Consider the following 18,911-nt stretch of genomic DNA (forward strand, 5'->3'; position numbering starts at 1 on the left):
GATGTGCTCAATGGTTGGGAGAGCTTTAACCATTATATACTGGGCCAAATCCACTAACTTTTGTAGGATTTTCCATTCAAAGGCATTGGTGTTCCCATACCAGCTGTAATGCAGTTAGTCAATACACTTTCCAGTACACAGCAATAGAAGTTTATCAAGGTTTTTGATGTCATGCTGAATCTGTACAGCCCTCTAAGGAAGTAGAGGTGCTGTTGTGCTTACTTTGCAATTACATTTATATGATGGGTCCAGGACAGGTCATCAGAAATAGTGACACTCAGGAATTTGAAGTTATTGACTTTCTGCACTTCTGATCCTCCAATAAGGACTAGCTCATGGACGTCTTGTTTCGCTCTCCAGAAGTCTACAATAAGTTCCTTGGTCTTGCTGACACTGAGTGAGAGGTTGTTGTTGTGAAACCACCCAGCCAAATTTTCCATCTCCCTCCTGTATGCTGATCGATCACCACCTTTGATATGGCCCACAACGGTGGTGTCATCAGTAACTTGTATGTGGTGTTGGAGCTGTATGTAGCCACACAGTCATAAGTGTAAAGCGAGTAGAACAGGGGGCTAAGCACACATCCCTGTTGTGCACCCGTGCTGCTGGAGATTGTGGAAGAGATGTTTTTGCTAATCTGAACTGACTAGGGTCTCCAAGTGAGGAAAACCAGTATCCAATTGCACAAGGGGGTGTTGAGGCTCAGGCCTTAGAATTTACTGATCAATTTCAAGGGAGTGATGGTATTAAATGCTGAGCTGTAATTGATAAAGGGCATCCTGATGTATGCACCTTTGCTGTCTAGATGTTCCAGGGTTGTATTAGGAACGCTGTAAGTACGAGTAAATACATAGGAAATGTGGAGCCAAATGACCTGCAACTTCAATTGATATTTTTCCTGTTATGTGGATTTTATTTTTGCTATTTTAACAAAGATAATTCTTAACTCAAATTCTTTGCAACTTGAATCAACGAAGGATGCTTGACAGCTGTGGCGGGGTTTGAATATTATCACCTCTTATAAAGTTAAATCAACATAGGTGACAACAAGGCTTTGGAGGAACTATCACAAACTCTTATAGCCCCAGTGATCCTGTGATTTCAGTCTCTAAGGCTGACGTGGGGGGCAGACTTCAGGAGGGTGAACCCACGATAAATATCCAGCCAGATGGGATACCAAGCCAAGTACTGGGGACCTGTGCTGATCTGGAATGTTTACTGAGACCTTTAACCTCTTGCTTCTGCAGTCTGAGGTACCCATCTGCTTCAAACAGGTTTCAATTGTACCCGTGCCTAAGAACAACATGGCAACTTGCCTCAATGACTATCATCCAGTAGCACTTACATCCATAGTGATGAAGTGTTTTGAGAGGTTGATGATGAAACACATCAACTCCTGCCTAAGAAGTGGCTTGGATCTGCTTCAATTTGCATAGTGGAGCAACAGGTTCACAGCAGATGCCATCGCATTAGCTCTTCAGTCACCCCTCAAACATCTGGACAGCAAAGATACATGCATTAGGATGTTCTTTATTGACTACAGCTCTGCATTCAATACCATCATCCCCTCAAAACTAATCTACAAGCTTCAAATCTTTGGCCTCAATGCATCTTTGTGCATTTGGATCTTTGATTTCCTCACTTGCAGACTCCAGTTTTGATTGGCAACATCTCCTCCACAATCTCCATCAACAATGGTACACCACAAGGCTATGTGCTTAGCCCTCTGCTCTACTCACCTTACACTTTCAATTGTATGGTTAAGCACAACTCCAATGCCATATTCAGGTTTGCTGATGACATCACTCTCATAGGCCGGATCAAACATGATGACAAATCAGCATATAGGCGGGCAATTGAAAATATGGCTCAATGGAGCTGTAACAACCTGGTAATGTCAGAAAGACCAAGGAGCTAGCTGATTATTGACTTCAGAAGGAGGAAACTGGATGCCCACGAGCCAGTCTCATCGGGGGACTGGAGGTGGAGAGTTTCAGCAACTTCTGTCGGTCTGCCTGTCTACCAGAGGACTTTAGGTTCAGACCCAGAGAGTAATTGTCAAATACAGTCTACTTAAAATTACATACTGTTTATTAGCAAACTTGCAGCTGAACTACAGAGCCTGGGAAAATCTGCAATCAAGTAAGCCCGGAGTACTGTCTGAGGCTGCTTCTTAAATATTCGTTATCACATACGTATTCTGATTGTTGCTAGGCATCCTTTCATTACACAAAGCAGCTTTCCCATGCAACAAGCACTCCTTTGTTCATCAGTTATCTTTGCAACGTTATTAGCCAAGTTGCAAATAAGTTAGTTAGGTTTTAGCCCTTTTAATTCTGCATATAATTCTTCACTTTTAAATTCCTTGGTGTTATCATTTCAGAGGGTCTGTCCTGGGCCCAGTATGTAAGGGTAATTACAAAGAAAGCACGGCAACACCTCTACTTCCTTAAGAGTTTGAAGATTTCACATGACATCTAAAACTTTGACAAACTTCTATAGATGTGTATATGAATTCCATATACTTGCTTAGTAATATGATTTTATTGCCAGATTTTAAGCATGCCGTCATAGGATCATGGAGCATATCTCAACTTCAGTTCAAGGTGCCTAATTCTGTATGCTAGATCCTTTTCAAAGTTGGAATTTTGAAATTCTAATAATTAGTCTCACACTGCAGTCCTTCGCCACAGCCCTATAAATCATTTCCCTTCAGAAATGGTGTAACCATTTGTCCAGTCGGTTTATTCAAACTGAAATATGTATTCCTTTCAGAATTTCGAACAGAAACTGATCAGTGAACGTGAGCTAAGGTTGGTGGTGCTGTTGCATTATCTTTCAGTCATTGTTGAAGGGCATGGAAATAGAATAATTGTATCTCGGTGTTTACACAGGAAAAGATCCATATTTTGCTCTTGGAATATGCTTATTTGTGACTATAACTGTTATGAATATATTTTGACTAGTTTGAAAATGAAATGTACCACAGATATAAGGTGTGCGAAAACATTATATGTCATAGTTCTGTCAGTTGGTAAATTGAAGAAACTATTTTGTAGGTTTGATGAAAGAGCTGTACATTTTAAATCTGTGAAAATTATTTGCACTTAATCAGTTCATACTGAGGTAAAACAAAATAAAATTGCGAAAAATGCTTCTTCACTTGACAGATGTCAAAAGATTTGAGTGGCAAGCGTTTTCGACTATTCTGTCTGGTGGTGAAATAGTATTTGAACTTCATTTAGTAACTCATGTCACTTGTTTTAAAGTTGTAATAATCATTTATCCCATCTCCTTCCTCCTGTTGACTCATTGACATATGATTGTACCAGGCACTATTTATATTGCACATCTGGACGTGGTTTATAAAACAAAATTAATTTAATATGTTTTATAGATCATAGAAACATAAAAAATAGCAGGAGTAGGCCATTCAGCCCTTCGAGCCTACACCACCATTCAGTATGATCATGGCTGATTGTCCAACTCAGAACCCTGTACCAGCTTTCTCTCCATACCCCCTGATCCCTTTAGTCACAAGGGCCAGATCTAACTCCCTCTTAAATATAGCCAATGAACTGGCCTCAACTGTTTCCTGTGGCAGAGAATTCCACAGATTCACCACTCGCTGTGTGAAGAAGTTTTTCCTCATCTTGGTCCTGAAAGGCTTCCCCTTTAACCTCAAACTGTGACCCCTCGTTCTGGACTTCCCCAACATCGGGAACAAACTTCCTGCATCTAGCCTGTCCAATCCCTTTAGAATTTTATAGGTTTCAATAAGATCCCCCCTCAGTCTTCTAGATTCCAGCGGGTATAAGCCTAGTCAATCCAGTCTTTCATATGAAAGTCCTGCCATCCCAGGAATCAATCTGGTGAACCCTCTTTGTACTCCCTCTATGACAAGAATGTCTTTCCTCAGATTAGGGGACCAAAACTGCACACAATACTCCAGGTGTGGTCTCACCAAGGCCTTGTACAACTGCAGTAGTACCTCCCTGCTCCTGTACTCGAATCCTCTTGCTATGTATGCCAACATACCATTCGCCTTTTTCACCCCCTGCTGTACCTGCATGCCCACGTTTTCTGCCCCTTAGTGTTATGCAGCTCTACCCATATCGATTCCACATCCTCCAGGCTAATGTCCTTCCTTTCTATTGCTTTAATCTCCTCTCTAACCAGCAACGCTACCCCACCTCCTTTTCTTTCCTGTCTATCCCTCCTGAATATTGAATATTCCTGAATGTTGAGCTCCCATCCTTGGTCACCCTGGAGCCATGTCTCTGTGATACCAACTATATCATATTCATTAATAACTATTTGCACATTCAATTCATCCACCTTGTTATGAATGTTCCTTGCACTGACACACAAAGCCTTCAGGCTTGTTTTTACAACACTCTTAGCCCTTATATAATTATGTTGAAAAGTCGCCCTTTTTGATTTTTGCCCTGGATTTGCCTGCCTGCCACTTTTACTTTTCACCTTACTACTTTTTGCTTCTACCCTCATTTTACACCCCTCTAGCTCTCTGCACTTGTTCCCATCTCCCTGCCACATTAGTTTAAATCCTCCTGAACAACAGTAGCAAACGCTTCCCCTAGGATGTTGGTTCCAGTCCAGCCTAGGTGTAGACCGTCCTGTTTGTACCGGTCCCACCTCCCCCAAAACTGGTTCCAATGCCCCAGAAGTTTGAATCCCTCCCTCTTGCACCATTTTTCAAGCCACGTATTCATCTGAAATATCCTCCTATTTCTACTCTGACGAGCACATGGCAGATCCTGAAACATTAAAGCAGAATTAGTAATGTTTGAAAGCCAGTAAATACCCATTGTGAGATTCTATAAACAGTGATAAACTATTGCAGGCTCATCTCCCTCAGCCCAATGTTAACTGATGCTTTTCCTCAGTCCCTGTTTTCTTTATCTGAGCTTCTGTAATTATCCTGTAATCACTTTAAAGCTAGCTATATCCTTATCCCTATCCTAATCAGTCATGTCCATCCTATTTTTTTCTGTTAAAAATTCGGAATACGATATAGTCATCCAACACTGACAATCTACTGAATCTGGCTTTTAGCTTGCCAACCAAGCATTAACATTAAAAATCGAATTACTGTGACTACAGTTCACTATTTCTGCTTGCTATTCTTCGCTTTCTCTTGATTTCTCTGAATGTTATTGGTGTGGATAGACTCATTATCTCTCTAGCCTAGTGCAATATTTTTCTTCCTAGTTCCCTTCACTCACCATGCCTCTGGTAATCACTTATCCTGCCATAGTTACACAATGGCCTCAGTTGTATCTCTAGAATTCATCTTGGCTCTCCCCGATTTCCTATTTAAATATCCTACTTCTCATAGATTTAGAGTTTAAACATAAACCTTATTTTCATTTGTATGTTACAATAATTAGATTTATCCTCTGCCAATAACTTTAATTTTGAGACTTTTTAAATTTCAGTATCAGTGAGTCAGGGTATTCATTTTCTACCAGAAGTTATTCTGTTGTCCCTGATAGTGCTTTTCTAGATATTGTTCTATTTTCATATCCCATAACTTGCCATTCTTTGTCCCTGTGTTATCTCCAAAACTGTAAGAATGGTGAATACTCCACCTCAGCTTGTGATGTGCTTGTTTCCCTTTTCTTTCCATAAATACCAACAAATCCAGAAACCTTCTGCCCTCTTTTATCCTATGGAAAATCTTACCCAACAGTCTTGCTTGTTTCTTGCATTAACTGTCAATTTCAAAATCATTACGTTTATGCACAATTCTGCCTACGGGATTTTTTTTCTTCTGTAACTACATTATCCAGCCTGGAACTTTGTGTCACAGCTTCACTATACTCCGCATGTCCTTTTCGCCAACGATGAAAATGCATTTCTCCATTTGCTAAGCAGTTCTGTTGTGTGATGGTACAAAACTTACAAGGTGACTTACTTGCCAGTTAGATTGGTTACTCCTTCTGGTTCCATATTTAGTCTTCTTGGATAAGTCTAGAATTTAAGTTGAAGCAAAGACTGGTGGCAACAAATTTTCAAAAAATGAATTTTCTCCCAATTTTCATCTGGCCTTTAGGAAAGGATGGAGACAAAAGAAAATAAATTATCAGCCAGCTAGTCTGACATCAGTGGTTGGGTAGATGTTGGAGTCAATTATTAAGGATAAGGTTTTGGGAAACTCTGAGGCACTTGATACAATATGCTGAAATCAGCATGATTTCCTCGAAGGGGAAATCTTGCCTGACAAATCTGCTGGAATTCTTTGAGGAAATAGCAGACTGAATAGACAAAGATGAGTCAGTGGATGCTGTTTCTTGGATATTCAGAATCCAATAAGGTGCCACTCATGAGGCTGCTTAACAAGATAAGAATCCATGGTATTACAGGGAAGATACTAGCATGGATAGAGGATTGGCTGACTGGCAGGAGGCAAAGAAAGGGAATATGACGGCCTATTCTGGTTGGCCGCTCTGCTGGTGACTAGCTGTGTTCTGCAGGGGCCAGTAGTACGACCACTTCTTTTCACATAATATGCAAATAAATTTGATGATGTAATTGATGACTTTGTGGTCAAATTTGCAGATGGATAGAGGAGCAGGTAGTGTTGAAAAATGAGGGAGTTTTCTGAAGGATTTAGTAAATTATGAGAATGGGTAAAAAGTCATAGTGTAGGGAACTTGTGGTCATGCACTTTGGTAGAAAGAATAAGGCATGGACTATTTTCTAACTGGGAGAAAATTGAGAAATCAGAAATGCAAAGGGACTTGCGAGCCCTTGTACAGGATTCCTTGAAGGTTAACTTGCAGGTTGGTGAGGATGGCAAGTGCAATGTTGTAATTCATTTCAAAATGACTGGAACATAAGAGCATGGTTGTAATGCTGAAGCTTCATAAGGCATTGGCCAGATTGCACCTGGAGTATTGAGAGTGGTTTTGGGCCCCTTGTATAAGAAAAGAAGTGCTGGCTTTGGAGAAGGTCCAGGGGAAGTTCACAAGAATGATTATGGGAATGAAACGGTTAATGTATGAGGAGCGTTTGATGGCTCTAGACCTATAGTGTTCTCGCTGGATTTTAGAAGAATGTTTGTGGGGGTGAGGGGAATTCTCATTCAAACTTATTGAATATTGAAAGGCCTAGACAGAATGGATGTGGTGAGGCTTGGATGGCTCGGGCAGGAATGGTTACTTCGAGTGCCGGGTTTTAGATGTTTCAGAAAGGACAGGAAGGGAGGCAGAAGAGGTGTGGGTGTGGCACTGCTGATCAGAGATAGTGTCACGGCTCTAGAAAAGGAGGAAGTGAAATGAAATATCTTTATTGTCATTGCATAGTACAATTTGTCATGCACCAATACAGCAAAAATGAGTTTGCAACTCTCATACTCAGTGCTATAAAACAACAAATAAAACAAATAAACAATAAATAAAATCAAGTAACCAGTCAGTACAGGCAATGTCCAGCAGTACAAAAGCGCAACTCAGGTGCAAGACATGGAGGGATTGTTTACGGAGTCTCTGTGGGTGGAAGTTAGGAACAGGAAGGGGTCAATAACTCTACTGGGTGCTTTTTATAGACCACCCAATAGTAACAGTGACATCGAGCAGCAGAAAGGGAGACAGTTTCTGGAAAGGTGTAATAATAATAATAGGGTTGTCGTGGTGGGAGATTTTAATTTCCCAAATATCGATTGGCATGTCCCTAGAGCGAGGGGTTTAGATGAGGTGGAGTTTATTAGATGTGTTCAAGAAGGTTTCTTTACACAATGATAAGCCTACAAGAAGAGAAGCTGTACTTGATCTGGTATTAGGAAATGAACCTGGTCAGGTGTCAGATCTCACAGTGGAGGAGCATTTTGGAGATAGTGATCACAATTCTATCTCTTTCCCCATAGCATTGGAGAGGGATAGGAACAAACAAGTTAGGAAAGTGTTTAATTGGATTAGGGGGAATTATGAGGCTATCAGACAGGAGCTAGGAAGCATAAATTGGGAACAGCTATACTCAGGGAAATGTACAGAAGAAATGTGGCAAATGTTCAGGGGATATTTGCATGGAGTGTTGGCGCGTGGCCAAGTGGTTAAGGCGTCGATATAGTGATCTGAAGGTCGCTAGTTCAAGCCTCAGCTGAGGCAGCATGTTGTGTCCTTGAGCAAGACACTTAACCACACATTGCTCTGCGATGACACCGGTGCCAAGCTGTATCGGCCCTAGTGCCCTTCCCTTGGACAACATCGGTGGCGTGGAGAGGGGAGACTTGCAGCATGGGCAACTGTTGGTCTTCCATACAACCTTGCCCAGGCCTCCGCCTGGAAACCTTCCAAGGTGCAAATCTATGGTCTCATGAGACTAATGGATGCCAGTTTGCGTGGAGTTCTGCATAGGTATGTTACAATGAGACAGGGAACGGATGGAAGGTTACAAAGGCTGTTGAAAGTCTAGTCAAGAAGAAAAGAAGAGCTTACGAAAGGTAATGATAGAGATGTAGAAGATTATAAGGCTAGAAGGAAAGAGTTTAAGAAAGAAATTAGGAGAGCCAGAAGGGGCTATGAGAAGGCCTTGGCAGACAGGATTAAGGAAAACCCCAAGGCATTCTCTAAGTATGTGAAGAGCAAGAGGATAAAACGTGAGAGAATAGGACCAATCAAGTGTGACAGAGGAAAAGTGTGTATGGAACCAGAGGAGATAGCAGAGGTACTTAATAAGTACTTTGCTTCAGTATTCACTACAGAAAAGGATCTTAGCGATTGTAGGGGTGACTTACAGCGGACTGAAAAGCTTGAGCATGTAAACATTAAGAAAGAGGATGAGCTGGAGCTTTTAGAAAGCATCAAGTTGGATAAGTCACCCGGACCGGACGAGATGTAACCCAGGCTACTGTGGGAGGTGAGGGAAGAGATTGCTGAGCCTCTGGCGATGATCTTTGCATCATCAATAGGGACGGGAGAGGTTCCGGACGATTGGAGGGTTGCGGATGTTGTTCCATTATTCAAGAAATGGAGTACAGATAGCCCAAGAAATTATAGACCAGTGAGTCTTACTTCAGTGGTTGGTAAGTTGATGGAGAAGATCCTGAGAGGTAGGATTTATAAACATTTGGAGAGGCTTAATATGATTAGGAATAGTCAGCATGGCTTTGTGAAAGGCAGGGCGTGCGTTATGAGCCTGGTTGAATTTTTTGAGGATGTAACTAAACACATTGATGAAGGTAGAGTAGTAGATGTAGTGCATATGGATTTCAGCAAGGCATTTGACAAGGTACCCCATGCATGGCTTATTGAGAAAGTAAAGAGGCATGGGATCCAAGGGGTCATAGCTTTGTGGATCCAGAACTGGCTTGCCCACAGAAGGCAAAAAGCGGTTATAGATGGGTCATATTCTGCATGGAGGTCGGTCACCAGTGGTGTGCCTCAGGGATCTATTCTGGGACCTCTACTCTGCATGATTTTTATAAATGACCTGGATGAAGAAGTGAAGGGATGGGTTAGTAAATTTGCTGATGACATAAAGGTTGGAGGAATTGTGGATAGTGTGGAGGGTTGTCAAAGGTTACAGCGGGACATTGATAGCATACAAAACTGGGCTGAGAAGTGGCAGATGGAGTTCAACCCAGATAAGTGTGAGTTGGTTCATTTTGGTAGGTCAAGTATGATGGGAGAATATAGTATTAATGGTAAGACTCTTGGCAGTATGGAGGATCAGAGGGATCTTGGGGTCTGAGGCCATAGGACACTCAAAGCTGCTGCGCATGTTGACTCTGTGGTTAAGAAAGCATACAGTGCATTGGCCTTCATCAATTGTGGGATTGAGCTTAGGAGCCGAGTGTTAATGCTGCAGCTATGTTAGGACCCTGGTCAGACCCCACTTGGAGTACTGTGCTCAGTTCTGGTCACCTCACTACAGGAAGGATGTGGAAACCATAGAAAGAGTGCAGAGGAGATTTACAAGGACGTTGTCTGGATTGGGGAGCATGCCTTATGAGAATAGGTTGAGTGAACTCAGCCTTTTCTCCTTGGAGCGACGGAGGATGAAAGGTGACCAGATAGAGGTATATAAGATGATGAGAGGCATTGATCATGTGGATAGTCAGAGGCTTTTACCCAGGTCTGAAATAGCTAGCAAGAGAGGGCACTGTTTTAAAGTGCTTAGACGTAGGTGCAGAGGAGATGTCAGGGGTAAGTTTTTTACGCAGAGAGTGGCGAGTACATGGAATGGGCTGCCAGCGTTGGTGGTGGAGGCGGATATGATAGGGTTTTTTTAAAGAGATTTCTGGAAAGGTACATGGAGCTCAGAAAAATAAGAGGGCTATGGATAACTCTAGGTAATTTCTAAGTTAATGACATGTTCGACAAAGCTTTGTGGGCCGAAGGGCCTGTATTGTGCTGTAGGTTTTTTATGTTCTATGTTCTCGGATGTCTAGGACCAGAGGGCACAGCCTCAGAACAGATGTCCCTTTAGAACAGAGATGAAGAGGAATTTCTTTAGTCAGAGAGTGGTGAATCTGTAGAATTTGATGTCACAAATGGCTATGGAGTTCAAGGCATTGGACGTCGATAGTTTCTGGATTAGGGTATCAAAGGTTAGGCAGTGAAAGCAGGGGAATGTGGTTGAGACCCATGATGGGGCAAATTGCCTAATTCTGCTCCTATGTTTTACAGTCTTAATGCAGTTTTTTTAAAAGAAACTTGATTGAACTTTTTCACAGATACTGAATTTAAATTCTATTAGTACATGATGTACAGAATCAGAATCAGGTTTATTATCACCAGCATGTGACGTGAAATTTGTTAACTTAGCAGCAGCAGTTCTATGCAATACATAATACAAAATAAAATAATAATAATAAATCAAATACAGTATACATATATTGAATAGATTAAAATCGTGCAAAAAACAGAAATGCTATATATTTTTTAAAAAATGAGGTAGTGTCCAAGGGTTCAATGTCCATTTAGGAATCGAAGGGCAGAGGGAAAGAAGCTGTTCCTGAATCGCTGAGTGTGTGCCTTCAAGCTTCTGTACCGCCTGCCTGATGGTAACAGTGAAAAGAGGGCATGCCCTGGGTGCTGGAGGTCCTTAATTATGGACACCCCCTGCCTAAGATTTTGTACAGTACTTTTTAAGAAATGAAAATTCTTTATTGTTAGAGACCTGGAAAACTCATCAACTTTTTTGTAATTAATTGGTCTTTGGTTTGAAAAGGGTTATATTCAACATGAAATAAGGCAGGGTGAGTGAATATGAAGCAGGATGTCCAGTTTAGTTGAGTATGCTACAAAACCAACATTATGAGTTGACAGAGAAATTGAGTATTCGTCCTGAAAGCTCAAAAGGGAAGAAGTTCACTAGCAACATATGCAGCTATTGTTGTATAACTGTTGTTGCAATGTACTGTCATTTCAATTCAGCACAAATCTAAGAGTGACATGCTTCCTGGCAATCCATGATTCAAATGTTACAGTGAGACTCTTCTTCGTGTCCCCTTTCATTGTCATATTCTTGAACTGGTGTCCAAACACTGCTAAGAATGAAGCCTCCTGTGAGAAAGGGTTTGCTTTGGACTGCACAGCAATGTGAGAACCAGGAACCAATCTTTGCTCTCTTATGACACTTCTGCTGCAGTACCATGGTGATCTCATTTCTGCACGACTTTGTGTATAGGGAACAACAGAGGCACTGTATGAGGAACTGCATATTGGCATAATACCACAGAGAAAATTGGAGAGATGTTGATCTCTGAGCATGATACCACAGAGAGAGCTGGGGAGATCCACGCAACAAAACAAAAATAAGCTTCTTTCACATCTAATGGAAGGTGATGAGAGAAATTGTGGGATCCAGGTAGTGTGTCAACATATGCTAGATCTCTCTAACAACCCATACAATGAAATATTTCTGTTTCTCTGTCTTACTAGTTTCTTCAGCTTTCATATGTAAGTCTGCTGCACTTCAGAAGTATGCTGTCTTTCATTTCCTGAACCCTCAGTTCCATGCCTTTTACTGAACTCATGAATGAAATTGCTTTGTTTCTATTCATCTAATCAGTTACTTTTGGCCAGTATCGGCAGTTCTCTGTTTAAGAAAGTGTTTCATTCCTGAGAACTGTGAAAACTCATATCTCCAAAAGTCAGAAACATCCATTTTCATTTTGTATCACTCTATGTACACTTGCTTAATTCTTTAATTTTTTTGATTGCTCACTATAATAGGAAACTACTGTATATTTACTAATTTTGTTTGTGAGTTCTTGCAGCTTATTAATAAAGTAATAGAAATTAAGCAATAGTTCAGTATTGATCCTGGTTTTGTCGAATCTGCTTTGTCCTTTCATTAGGCTGCCGCACTTAACATCTTTATGATTATGGCTAATCAGAGAGCAGTTATAAAGAGCTTTAAATTCCATGTATCTGTTTTGTAACATGTTTAGTACCATATTACTGTACCCCTATGCTTGTATTGTATGATTTTAAGCTAACCATTTTTGTGACTGTGACTAGGTCACTGGAGAAATTGGAGAAGTTGTGGATATGAAAGTTTTTATTCAAGGTGACAAACATTCTTTTTGAACCCTCTTGAAAGAGTTTCACAAGCCCAAAGGTACACCACATTCTTACATCCTCAAGATTAAAGATAGCAGCCGGTGATTCAATACAACTCAATAGTTACAGTGACATAGTTTACTTAAATATTTTGGGTTAACCGATAGTTTCTTTGAATTACATATCTACAGTGATGCACCTGAGTGTTCAAGTACCTTTGTCACAAAGTAACTCACACAAATAGTCTGCAAGCTTCTGGGGACAGAAATCCCAACTAGCCAAAATTAATGTTGTCAGGGCTGTCTCTGAGTACACAAATATCATAAATACACAAACACTATTGATTGTCTAGACATGAGACCGCATTTTGATATGCTAAGTGACCTTATCTGTCTGGTCTGCCAGATTGAACTCAATTTACAATAATGCAAATAACTTAGCCCATGTTGTCTAGTTTGGTGCAGGCCAATTACCACAACCCAATTGTTTGGCTTTTGCATATGCAAACATCTCATGGTCACCATTTTACAAACCATATCTCTTGGCCTGTGAGCCAGTTTGTCCTCTACAAACAGTTCAAAGTATGCTTTAACTTCTATTTACTGCTTGCAGTTTACAATCAAGACGACGGGTTCTTGTTTGAATTACCAAATGCTATATTCACATAACTCCAGAATACTCTGGAACATACCCCTCTGAACAAAGGTCTGTCCCAGGAAGGCCAAACTTTAAGGAGGATCTAATTAAGTTGGGTATTAAAAATGCCCTTCACTTCAGATCCCTTCGCCAATAACTGCCCCTATGTGTACCTACATATACACTACCTATCCTGCTTAATTGGCTATCTACAAGGCTGAGCAGAAATGGCAATAAAAGGTCCAAAGGTTTGATCACATCCTGTTCGTGGACACATTTGTCTTCATGATTTCAATCAGTCTTTGTCATTCATGTGCTTGTTGCCTCCTTCTCTGCTGGCCCATTGCACTTTAATCATATACCTATCTTTGCCAAATTAATCTCCGATGACTGTAACTATCAGACATGGCTGTCAGTAGTTACTCTGTGGGCAGAGTCACGGTGAGGTCACTCTGGTAACACAGGTAACAGATTTCAGGTTCACAGCTAACATTCCATTCCAGAATCACACACATATATATACATATATAGCAAAAAGAGAGGGAAAAATAGTGGGGTGGTGTACATGGGTATGTGTCCATTCAGAAATCTGTAGAGGGGACTAGTTGCACCTGAAACTCCGAGTGTGTGTCTTCAGGCACCTGTCCCTCTTCCTCGATGATAGCAATAAGGAGGGAACATGTCCTGGGTGATGGATATCCTTAATGACAATTGTCACCTTTTTGAGGCATTGCCTTTTGAAGGTGTCCTTGGTGCTGGGAAGACTAGTGCCCATAATGGAGCCGGCTGAATTCTCAACTTTCTGCAGCTTTTTCTGATCCTAGGCAGTGCCCCCTCCCCCCATATTAGATGGTGTTGCAACCAGTTAGACTGCTCTTCACAGGACATCTGTGGAAACTTGCATGAGTCTTTGGTGACATACCAAGTCTCCTCAGACTCCTAATGAAATATAGCCGTTGTTGTGCCTTCTTTGTAATTGTATCAATATAGAACATAGAACAGGACCTTTGGCCCACAATGCTGTGTCGAACATGTACTTACTTTATAAGTTACCTAGGGTTACCCATAGCCCTCTTATTTTTCTGAGCTCCATATACCTGTCCAGGAATCTCTTAAAGGACCCTATCGTATCCTCCTCCAACACCGTCGTTGGCAGCCCATTCCATGCACTCACCACTCTGCGTAAAAAAAACTTACCCCGATGTCTCTCCTGTGTACCTACTTCCAAGCACCTTAAAAATGTGCCCTCTCATGTTAGCCATATGTTGGATCCAGGTAGATCTTCAGAGATATCAGCATCTTTAACATATATGTGTATGTCTTTGGGGTGCATCTGGGGGACTTCGATCATTTCTTCTAACTCGCACCAAAATTCTGCATTACCGCACACAATGCTAAGTGAAGGTAATTCAGATAGAATGCATTGCTTTTTACCTGGGTTGGAGGACCTATGAGATGGTGGTGATGAGACTGAGTGACTGGCTGGAATCATCAGGATTTTGAGCCTCTGGTTACCTGGTTTCTATAGGTGCCGTTCCAACAGGCAGTATTGGCTCCAACGTCTCCTATTTGTGGGTATTTTCCCACTTGTCATCTCCCTGGCCCAGCACTTCCCATTTGCCTCATCACCTTCCTCAGGGCTTACTCCCATGGCTGCAGCCCAGCGAAAACCCACCTGCTGGGCATTATGCCATTTACCTCACAGTCTCCCCAGATAGCTGACTAATTCATTCTAATACTTTTCCAGTTGTTCAGCCTGTTCTTCACCCATGTCTCTCTCTCCTTGTAAGTGCTGCAACTGTTCCTTCGATCTGTCCAGCTGTACTTGTACACTGTCTCGCTGTTCTCTGCATTCATCCCTTTCCTCTGTAGCACTACTATTTGTACGTCATGTGAGTCCAGACACTTCGTTTCCTCTCACCTGTGCACATGACATAAAATGACTACTGCATTATCACCATTCCTCTGAATGGCTTTTCCACCACTGCCAATGTTTCTCTGGGCTCCAGAACTTAACCCATCCGACTTTGTTCATTCTCTGTTAATCTCCTCAAGTTTATGGAGGATATGTTCTGTGAGTTTTCCCTTCTTTACAGTTAAGCCCATGATGTTTCTGTTTTTTATGAAGACTGGTTCTTGTTTGAATTAATATCCACTATATTCACGTAACTCCCTATCAGTAATTATAAGATTGTAGAACATAATATCTCAACTGCAATTCAAGAAACTTAATACCGTATGCTGAAAGATTTTGAAAGCTGGAAGTTTGAAATTCTAATAATTAGTTACACATTGCAGTTCTGCCCCAGAGATCTGCAAATTATTTCCCTTCAGTTTATTCCATCTGAAGTACACACTCCTTTCAAAATTTTTGTTGGATCAGAAACTGATTAATGAACATGAATGTAGATTGGTAGTGCTGATGCATTATTTTTCAGGGATTGTTCAAAGACATGCATATTGATTAATTATAGCTGGGTTTTAACACAGGAAACAAAAAAGGTTAGTAATTTTCTATTGGCATAAGATTAGTTGTCTTTGTGAATGTTATACATATATATATTTGTCCTTTGAAAATTATATGTACCACAGATAAAAAGTTGTAGTTTTGTTATATATAATATAAAAGAATAAAATACATGTAATGCTTGTTGATGGCAGTTATATACAGGCCTCCCAACAGTGGCTGGGAGGTGGACCACAGGTTACAACAGGAAATAGGAAAGGCGTTGTTGAATGCCTAAGAGATAGCTTTTTAGAGCAGCTTGTCATTGAGCCTACTCGGGGATCAGCTATAGTGGGTTGGGTGTTATGTAATGAACCAGAGGCAATTAGGGAACTTAAGGTAAAGGTGGTATGAGAGAAGAGTTGGCCAAAGTAAATTGGAAGGAGCTGCTGGCAGGGATGTCAGCAGAACAACAATGGTGTGTGTTTCTGGCAAAAATGAGAAAGGAGCAGTACACATTTATTCCAAAAATGAAGAAATACTCAAATGGTAAAATAGTACAACCGTGGCTGACAAGGGAAGTCAAAGCCATTGTAAGAGCAAAAGAAAGGGCATAAAATGAAGCAAAAATTACTGGGAAGATAGAGGACTGGGAAAGACCTAAAGATACACAAGTCACCCGAACTAGAGGAACTGCATCCTAGGGTTCTGAAAGAGGTAGCATTAGAGATTGTAGTGGCATTAGAAATAATTTTTCAGAAATTATTGGACTCTGGCATGGTGCCAGAGGACTGGAAAATTGCAAATGTCACTTCACTCTTTAGGAAAGGAGGAACGCAACAGAAAGGAAATTATAGACCAGTTAGTCTGACCTCAGTGGTTCGGAAGATGTTAGAGTTAATTGTTAAGGATGAGGTGATGGAGTACTTGGTGACACAGGACAAGATAGTACAAAGTCAGCATGGTTTTCTTCAGGGAAAATCGTGCCTGACGAACCTGCTGGAATTCTTTGAGGAGATTACAAGTAAGATAGACAAAGGGGATGCAGTGGATGTTGTATATTTGGACTTTCAGACTGCCACACAAGAGACTGCTTACCAAGTTAAGAGTAACAGGAAAGTTACTAACATGGTTAGAACATTGGCTGATTGGGAGGAGGCAGTGAGTGGGAATAATAGGATCCTTTTCCGGTTGGCTGCCAGTGACTGGTGGTGTTCCACAGGGGTTGGTGTTGGGACCACTTCTTTTTATACTGTATATAAATGATTTAGATGATGGAATAGGTGGCTTTGTTGTCAAGTTTGCAGATGATATGAAGATTGGTGGAGGGGCAGGTAGTGTTGAGGAAACAGGTAGGAATCAGAAGGACTTGGACAGATTAAGAGAATGAGAAGAAAGTGGCAAATGAAATACAATGTTGGAAAATGCATGTTCATGCACTTATGTAATAGAAATAAATGTGCGGACAATTTTCTAAACAGGAAGGAAAATCCAAAATTCTGAGAGGCAGAAGGACTTGGGAGTTATTGGGAAGAATACCCTGAAGGTTAACTTGCAGTTAGATTGAGTGGTGAGGAAGGCAAATGCCATGTTAGCATTCATTTCAAGAGGTCTAGAATACAAGAACAAGGATGTGATGCTGAAGCTTTATAGCGCACTGGTGAAGTCTCACCTTGAATATTGTGAATAGTGTTGGGCCCCTCATTTTAGAAAATATGTGCTGGCATTGCAGAGGGTCCGAGGAGGTTCACAAGGATGATTCCAAGAATGAAGGGGCTATATATGAGGAACTTTTGATGGCTCTGGGTCGGTACTCACTGGAATTCAGAAGGATGAGGGGGGATCTCATTGAAAGCTTTCGAATGTTGTAAGGCCCAAACAGAGTAGATGTTTAAAGGATGTTTCCCATGGTGGGAGTGTCCAGGACAGGAGGTCACAGCCTCAGGATAGAAGGGCACTCTTTCAAAACAGAGATGCGGAGAAATTTCTTCAGCCAAAGGGTGTTGAAGTTGTTGCCACATACAGCTGTGGAAGCCAGGTCGTTGGGTGTATTTAAGGGAGAAAATGATCAGTTCTTGATTGGACATGACATCCAAGGTTACGGGGAGTAGGCCAGGAACTGGGGTTGAGGAAGAGAGGGAAAAAAAAGGATCAGCCATGATTGAATGGTGGAGCAGACTTAATGGGCCAGATGGCCTAATTCTGCTCCTATGTCTTATGGTCTTATAATTATATTAAATGTATTATACATTGAATTAATGGAACTATACTGTTTTCAGTTTTTAATGAATACCATGAAACATTTTTTATTACTAATATTGTAGCTACATTGAAACTGCTTTAAAAATGTATGTGAGAATCTCCGTAAAGTTGGGTCTGCATTAGTCGGGTTACCTTTGACCTGGGGAGCCACTGTAATAAAATAGCCAGCTTATCGGATCTTCTGTAATGAACTAGGTTATCCTGAATGCTGTTCCATAGTGTATTGGCTGTGCTTTCATGTGCCCACTCTCAAAAACAGCATTGTATTTGTAGCATGAAGTAAAAGTTCATAATGGTGAAGAGCAATAACTATCTATCAGTACCAATAAACAGTTCTTTACAAACTCAAGTGTGGTGGAGTGGAAATGTGTCTCTAGACCATGATCACCTATGTCAAAAGGACACAATGAACGAACAAACTGTCATTAAAAAGGTACATGGAGGTGTTGGAGGTTATGAAAAGGGGCATAGAGAAAAATAGAGACAAATCAGAGAAAAGACAATGAGAGAGGGAAATCAAATGTAAAAGGAGAGAAGTGTGAGACCACCAGGAAAGGGACTGAAGGAAAAAACATTCAAAGTTCAAAGACTATTTTGTTATCAAAGTACATATATGTTACCATATACAACGCTGAAATTAATTTTCCTGCAGGCAGACTCAATAAATCTTGAGAATAACAACTAAAACAGGATCAATGAAAGATCAACCAGAGTGCAGAAGACACCAAATGTACAAATGCAAATATAAATAAATAGCAATAAATAACAAGAATGAGATAAAGAATCCTTAAAGGGAGATCATAGGTTATGGGAAACATCTCAATAATGGGGCAAGTGAGCATAGTTATCCCCTTTCATTCAACAGCCAGTTGGTTGAGGGGTACCCTTTACAATAATTAAAAGTGTTACATGCCTAAAATAAAAAGTCCTTTTCCACTCACTTGAGCCTGAATTCCTGCACTCCCTACCCACCCACAACGACCCAGATTCCCACACTTCACTGCCACTTACTCAGGCCTCAGATGTTATATGGT

General features: G+C 41.0%; 1 protein-coding gene across 3 annotated transcripts in view; it reads left to right on the plus strand.

Annotated features, from left to right (window-relative positions):
• Positions 1-18,911, plus strand: part of LOC140199673 (solute carrier family 35 member F5-like) — a 146,424-nt gene that overhangs the window by 22,113 nt on the left and 105,400 nt on the right. The window contains exon 1 of one of the 3 annotated variants that reach the window (XM_072262137.1): positions 11,818-11,835. The exons of the other annotated variants lie outside the window; for them this stretch is intronic. The gene's annotated coding sequence lies outside the window, so the exon portion shown is untranslated. Of the gene's footprint in view, positions 1-11,817; positions 11,836-18,911 lie in introns of those variants that run through there. 3 annotated transcript variants of the gene reach the window in all.

The sequence above is a fragment of the Mobula birostris genome, chromosome 6, assembly GCF_030028105.1.
Source record: "Mobula birostris isolate sMobBir1 chromosome 6, sMobBir1.hap1, whole genome shotgun sequence".
NCBI classification, from domain to species: Eukaryota; Metazoa; Chordata; class Chondrichthyes; order Myliobatiformes; family Myliobatidae; genus Mobula; species Mobula birostris.